The sequence below is a fragment of the Rosa rugosa genome, chromosome 2 (genome assembly GCF_958449725.1).
Source record: "Rosa rugosa chromosome 2, drRosRugo1.1, whole genome shotgun sequence".
Taxonomy (NCBI): domain Eukaryota; kingdom Viridiplantae; phylum Streptophyta; class Magnoliopsida; order Rosales; family Rosaceae; genus Rosa; species Rosa rugosa.
In genome coordinates this window covers 42,536,674-42,544,174 of record NC_084821.1, presented here as the reverse complement: position 1 = coordinate 42,544,174, position 7,501 = coordinate 42,536,674, and the positions used below count along the sequence as shown (strand labels likewise).

Genomic DNA, 7,501 nt, shown 5'->3' with positions numbered 1-7,501 from the left:
TTGATGTGGACGAACAATTATCTTTCGAGGATAGACCAATCCAAATATTAGATTGGAAAGAAAAGGTACTGCGAACAAAGAATATTCCGATAGTCAAAGTTCTTTGGCAATATGCAAATGTGGAAGAAGCTACGTGGGAATTGGAAACAGAAATGCAGAAAACGTATCCAGAGTTATTTACGGATTGTGGTATGTTCTAAATTTCGAGGACAATGGATGATTGCCACTTTGCATAATTCACACTGATTTCTGTACGTATTACAAATTAGTTTATTTCGAAATCATTAATTTTTTTTTGTTATGTGAATTATGGAGGGACAGATTTCCGTTACAATAAGTATTTGATACAGATTTCTGTGTGAAATGAGTAATACACGAATATCTGTGTGAAAATGTTGACACAGATATCCGTGTGAAAAGAACAATTGGCTACAGAATTCCGTATGAAAAAAGAGACTACACACGGAAATTAGTTGCAAATGTGTAAGTATTTCACACGGATTTCCGTGGCAATTCTGCTTATAATTAGCAAATTGATCAAATTACGCCGGCAGTAATTGCCAATGATCGCCAACCAAGAGATGACATGCTTGACTATTACGGCGTATTGATAGATATCATAGAATTAGACTATTACGATGGTAGGAAAGTACTGCTATTTGAGGGGGATTGGATTGATAGTCGGACTCATAATCGAGGATTGAAAAATGATGAGTTTGGGTTCATATTGGTAAACTTTAATCATTTGCTTCCACCATCGGATACTTTTATATTTGCTAGTCAAGCACAACAAGTTTTTTATATAAAAGATCCTATTGAATCTGATTGGGAGATTGTTGTGAAGACCAAACCAAGAGACTTTTTTGATATGAGTGTGGACCTTGATCCAGAACCGTACGCACCTCAACAGGTTGTCCATGGACTGAATGACGAGGAAGATGTGACGATAGCACGCACAAACATCTCAGGAGTTAATTTGGACTAGCAGATCATCATCCATGTGCACAATATTCATTTTTTGCTTCTAATTACTTTATAAGAAATATTGTGCGTTTTGCAAGTATTTTTAATTAATATAATTTATGTCGTTGTTAAAAGAAAATTTTATTTTTGATGTGTTAATTACAAGCCGATGATATTTCATAAAGTAAAGAAAGAATATATTTAATTTTGGTTGGTGGTGAAATAGCTTGAAAGTAAATTATTATCAATAAAAATAATAGCTAATTACTAAAAGAATTAGAGAATCACCGAAATATTTTGAAACAAAAAATAAGGGCGGGCCAACAATTTATTCCCGCTCAATATTGAGAAACTCACACGGAATCACGGATTACTGTGGGTACGGATCCTGGAGTTCATCCCCAAAGCCGTCCGGTACCGGTATCTTTGATCATTTTTCTGTTTCATCCATTACTTTTCTTGGTGAAATCAGAGCTCCTGGTCCATTTTACCCAATGTTTGAATCTTCTCTTGAATTTCCAAGTTTCAAGACTCAAGCTACTGCAATCGGGAAACCCCCAAATCTCTTCCTTCTCTGTCTCCATTTCAATGTAGAGGTACCTTTCTGATTTCTATCACTTGGTGTTTCTTTGGCTTGTTTCAATTTCTAACTAATGAATAACATACTTGATTCTTGTCCATACACAATCACTTTCAGAAAAAGAAGTTCCACATTTGCAATTTTTTTTTTCCCAGTGAGGTTCGAAGATTATATTGACAATCCACTTGTATGCATTACTGCAGTTCACGCCACAGTGTCAAAAACCCAAGTTGGTTCCGGGTAGTGAATAATGTGATTGTCTTCAGAAGAAAGGTATAAATGCTTTTTCTTATGAGAAAAATTCAGCTACCGTCCTCAAACTATTCTGCCAAGGCCAATTTGATACCCGAACTCTCAAAAGTATCAATGTGATACCCAAAGACCTAAATGGACATCAACGTGATACTTCCGTAAAAAAAATCCAACAGTTCCGTCTGTTTGCTGACGTGGCAAACAAGTCAGAAAAAAAAAAAAAAGAGAAAAGACCAAAATGACCCTGATGTTAAATCTCATCACCAATTTTTTTTTTAAAATCTTCTTCTGGGTTTGCTTCTTCTTCGAGCTCGGTGGTTGGATGCTGAGAAATTGAAGAGGATGGGTTGGGTTGGCAGCGGCGGCGGTGGAGGGTGATAGGAGAAGCGGAGTTCGGCAGGGATCGGGAGTTGGGGTTGGCGGCGAGGTCGAGGCAGGAGATGAGGGACTTGAGGGAGGGGTCGCGGTCGATGAAGGCGGAAGGCTTTCGATGCCAGAGCGGATTCAGGGAGAGTTTCCATGTTTTAAGGCTTTACCTTTCATGATTTTGTCTGCTTGAGAGTGATTGAGTGAACAACCGACACTAGCAAAGGCTCACACTCTCTCTCGCTCTCTCTCACTCTCTCTCTCTCTGCCGAAACCAGCAACCAAAACAGAGCATTCCTTCTCCAAAATGGTTCTCGCTCCACAGGACATCAATTGACCCCAGACCACGTCCCACGGCTTCGCCTCTTCCTTGCGCAGCTGCCGGTGGTAGCCTTTCGCCGGCTCTTGAGCCGTACACGGTGGTGGAACACGAGGCCGGTTTGAGCTCGTTTTGGTTCCAAGCTTGATATCTCAAGCTACCGGCCATCAATCCTCACCAAACTTCATCCTCGAGCTCACCTCAACCTTCAGAAGCTCCCAGAAGTGCCCTTTCACGGCAGCGCTGCCCGTGGTGGCGGCTGGAAGCCAGACCCGATCAAAATCGAAACCGAGCTATCGACCTGGATATCTCGAGCTATAGACCACCATTTCTTGTGATTCTTGAACTGATCGAGGGGATCGCCTTGAGTTGCTGAACAAATCTCCAGAAGGAATAGAAGCCATTGGTGGAAGTTTTTACGTCGAACTCAAGCTCGCCGGATTCTGGAATTTTTCCGGCCACCGAAACTTTCGATCCAGATATCTCTAGCTGTAGACCATCTTTTCCTGTGATTCTTGAACCATTGAGTTCACCTTGAAGTTCTGAACAATTATCCCGAAGGGATCGAAGCGTATAGTTGAAGTTTTTACGTCGAATTCAAGCCTCGCCGGTTTCTGCAATTCTTCGCCGGTTTCTGGAAAATTTCCGGCCACCTCGACTGTTTTAGGTAATTTCGACCACTTCCGGTCATTTCCAGCTTACATGATAGTTATGAAAGTTCTTAAATCTTTTTCTGGGTCTGCTTCTTCTTCGAGCTCGGTGGTTGGATGCTGAGAAATTGAAGAGGATGGGTTGGGTTGGCAGCGGCGGCGGTAGAGGGTGATAGGAGAAGCGGAGTTCGGCAGGGATATGGAGTTGGGGTTGGCGGTGAGGTCGAGGCAAGAGATGAGGGACTTGAGGGAGGGGTCGCGGTCGATGAAGGCGGGGGGAGAAGGAGAGGAGAGGATATCGGTGGGGTTAGTGATGGTTTAGGTGGTGGAGAAGGAGAGGAGAGAGAGGAGGTGGAGAGAGAAGAAGAAGAGTCAGGTTGAAGAAGAAGAAGAAGAAGAAAAAGAAGAAAAAGAAATGAATTAAAAAAAAAAAGAGGGTAAAAAGTCTATTTTGCCCTTTTTTTTTTGCTCACGTGCTGCCACGGCAAACAAACAGAGCCGTTGAATTTTTTTGACAGAAGTATCACGTTGATGCCAATATAGGTCTTTAGGTATCACATTGATACTTTTGAGAGTTCGGGTATCAAATTGGCCTTGGCACAATAGTTTAAGGACGGTACCTGAATTTTTCTCTTTTCTTATTCATAACATCAGTAGCTTTGTTGATGCTTGATTGATGTGTTGTTGAGGCCTTTATATATGTTGCAGTATTGATGTGAAATAGCCTTGTTGAGGTCTTTATATATGTTGCTGGATTGATTGGAATAGCCTTGTTGAGGTCTTTATATATGTTGCAGGACTGATTGAAATACCCTTGTTGAGGTATGATTGATATGTTCATTCACTTTATTGACCTTGGATTTTATGCACTTTTTATATGCTTGATAGTTGATACATATGTTTAGGCTGCTGCGTGATTGTTTAGAAAACCTTGAAATCCCTCAGCATTTGAGAAGCTTGAAAATATATCACACAACTCCATTGCATAGAACTTAAAAAGAATTTTTATTAAAACACACGAAGAATGCAACTGGCTTACAGGGATAAAAGGCCAGTTGGGGATCTCATTAGCCTCATAGCTAGTATGTGTCCAAGAAGAGGAGATATTGAGGAAGGGGAAGGGCATTGCTATGAACCTCATTCCACAGACCTGAGCGTAAGAGTTGCAAATTTGGCATGATCTTTAGTACTGAAAATAAGAGGAGGGAAAAATAAAGTATGTTGCATGGCTATGAAAAATTACAATGAACATACAGATGGTTCAACGAATCAGCAGCATTCTCAATTCTATATCTTGTTAGCAGTATTAATATCACACATTAGGTTGGTCTGGTGTGGTTTTCCTATAAGCTGATGAGAGTGGTATTCCAAGTAGAGCATAGATGACTGCAAGGAAAAATATTTTGGAACCTCCTCCTCTAACCCAACAGATGATAACAGCAATTACATTGAACACAAGGCAAAGAACTATACGAAACCAACTTGCAAAAGCCATATACTGTAGCCTTTGAGCATGTACATGAATTTCATTGGCAATATCATGGTGAATAATCGGAAAGAATGGAGGCCAATTTTTTCCATCATCAGGGAGACCAGCTTTTGCAACAGAATCCTCTCTTCGTTTGATATCCTTTTCTCTCTCTAAATTCTCTGCAAAATTTGCAAAATTTGGGGATGTACTTCGTTCGTGCCGCCATATCCTAGCGCGGAGAGACCAGAATCATCATCAGGACCCCAATCCCTTTGAAGAAGAAGAGGTCGAGGTCAATCCCTTTTCGAATGGGAAGTCACGGATTCCACCATTGGCATCTGAACCTCTTGGTTTTGGGCAGAAACATGATGCAACAGTTGAACCTCTTGGTTTTGGGCAGAAACATGATGCAACAGTTGATATACCATTGATGACACGTGTGATTATAGTGTGTGATATTAATACGTACTGCTAACATATCTTACAGTCTAACCAAGTTTCCCTATTCATATTGCAGATAATTAGTTTTGTTCACAAGCTTATTATTTCTTGTTCAAAATATTTTTACCATAAACCATGTCCACTCGATTTTTTCTTTCTTTCTCAATATGCAATATTGCTTTGACCTCCAAGGTGTTTGGTAAACTTTTTCCATGTACTCCTTTTGTCTTCTAACATACATTGCCATACTGCAGATTTAGACAAACAATCTGTTTCTACAAAAAGGCTTAGTCTGCAAGTGTAAGAGAAATATAGGTGTGTGTGCATTCATAATTGACTCAATTTGATAGGCTTATATATTTTCATATGGTCATATAAACTTAACTAGAGAAAAGTTAATAACAAGAAAAAAACAAAGGAAAAGCAAAAAAGCAGAGCAAGAAAACTCTCTGCTAGGGTTTTCAAAAAAACTCTCTTACCTCCGTCCGGCGGCGCGTCAACGGACGTTGTCGTCGGACGGGCCTTGTTGCTGGGTAATCGCGCCTGGTCCCTTCTATCGGGGTGGCTTAGTTCTTGATCGTTGGGTTTGATGGCTGGTGGTAGGGGAGATCAGAGTTGCTGGGGGGTGGTGGTTCAGTACTTACAGGTGGAAGTTGTGGGTTGGTTGGGCGGCACGTCTGGGGATGAAGAGGGCGAAGGAGATGGGATTTGTGGCGGGTCGAGTCCTGGATGGTCAGAGATGGTGGTGGATTGTCGATCAATTCTGGGTTGGCGCTACGAGTCCTCGACTCGATCTGGGTTGGGTGGACTTCTGGATTGGGGTGTGGGCTGTGGATTTCTGGCGGTGGCGCGACCGGGTTGGTGGATGGTCGGCGATGGTGCGAGACAACGACGGTGGATGTTCGTCGCAGGTGGTGGCACGTCAGGAATGGGGGGACGAAGATGGGGGGCTGTGCAGGAACTGGGCTGGGCCCTCTCCTACTTGGGCTGGATGTGGGGTTTGGGCTCAATTTTGGGCCCTGCCCTGGTTATCTTTTTATTTAATGTTGTTTTTTAAGTTGTTTTGTTGGCAATAAGATCGGGTTTGCCATGGTGGCGGGATTGGCTGTCACTAGTGTTTTAGGGTTTGGTTTTTTGGTAATAAGACACTACTAAAGGTGTGGCAGAGACAATCTTCTATTTCGCAGTCTTGGGGGTCGTTCCTGTTCTGGAGTTGGGTCAGCAGCGGTGGCGAAAAAGTCTGGCATAGACAATCATCCTTGGCCTTCTAGTGGGTCCTTCCTGTCTGGGATCAGGTCGGAGGCGATGGCGTTTTGGAGCAGTGGTGGATGGATGGTGTTGACAATAGGGAGGTGATGGTGTTGGCTTTTTTAGTCCCAGGTCTGAATGTCCGGTAATCCATTTGATTGAGTTTAGGTCACAACGAGTGTTGACTTAGTCAATCAAATGCTGGTCAGGAGGACTCTGGTTGGTGAGTTTAATGTCGACACAAGTGAGTTGTCTAGTCTTAGAGTTATTACTGGCTGGACAAGAGGTGAGATGTTAAGGGGTCACTGCTCCTGCGCGTTTGTCTTTGTCATACAGTTGTAGTGCAAGTTTAGAGTCAGTCATTATAGAGTTCCAGTGTGAAGTCTAGAGGCCATTTCTGGGTTAGAGATGTCGCCTATAACTCGTTGTAAACAGTTCATTATTAATGAAGTTCTTATTTGATCAAAAAAAAAAAAAAAACTAGAGAAAAGTTTTAAGTGTGATTTAGTACTTATGGTTCATATTGCTGATATTAATATGTTAATGTTATTTGAGATGCGTACTCAATAATTGCAGATATGTCTAATTACGACATGGATTTCCAGTTGGATGATGATGCCCTACCATCGATGCATGACAACGTCCAATTTGATGATAGTGATTTTACCTTGTTTTTTGTAATCCAAGAATTTACCTTGATATGAAATGTATTTTGCTAGAAATGTAAAGAACATCTTGCTATGAATGTAAAGTTTTAATATTTTCGATTCAATTGTGGATTTGTTCATTTTATAAGCAATATTTGAAGTATATTTATTCGATTCAGGTTGCAGATTAATTAGTAAATTATTTTTTTTTAAAATGCTGTCACTTTTACACACTGAAATTAGTGCGAGTTAGATTATATAGATTTCACACGAAAATCTGTGTCAATAATGTTATAGGTTTTGACACAGAAATCAGTGTGAAATAGAGTTTATATATTTGTCACAAAAATCTGTGTGAAACACATTTGGCACAGAAATCCGTGTAAAACACATTTGGCACAGAAATTCCTTGAAATAGAGTTTATACATTTGCTACAGAAATCTGTGTGAAATAGAGTTGTTCACACGGACTGTGTTCCATTACGGTAATTTATATTTATAGAAAGATAGTGGGGCCCACGTCTAATATTCACACGGACAACATAATCCGTGTGAGATGAGCAT

The 7,501-nt window shown here is 41.0% G+C and overlaps 1 long non-coding RNA gene across 1 annotated transcript; it reads left to right on the top strand.

Annotated features, from left to right (window-relative positions):
- Window positions 1-1,357: 1,357 nt before the first annotated feature.
- LOC133730145 (uncharacterized) lies at window positions 1,358-7,062 on the top strand. Its single transcript, XR_009856636.1, has 4 exons — window positions 1,358-1,559; window positions 1,747-1,816; window positions 5,297-5,357; window positions 6,867-7,062. It is a non-coding gene; the product is annotated as an uncharacterized LOC133730145 (long non-coding RNA).
- The last annotated feature ends 439 nt before the right edge of the window (window positions 7,063-7,501 follow it).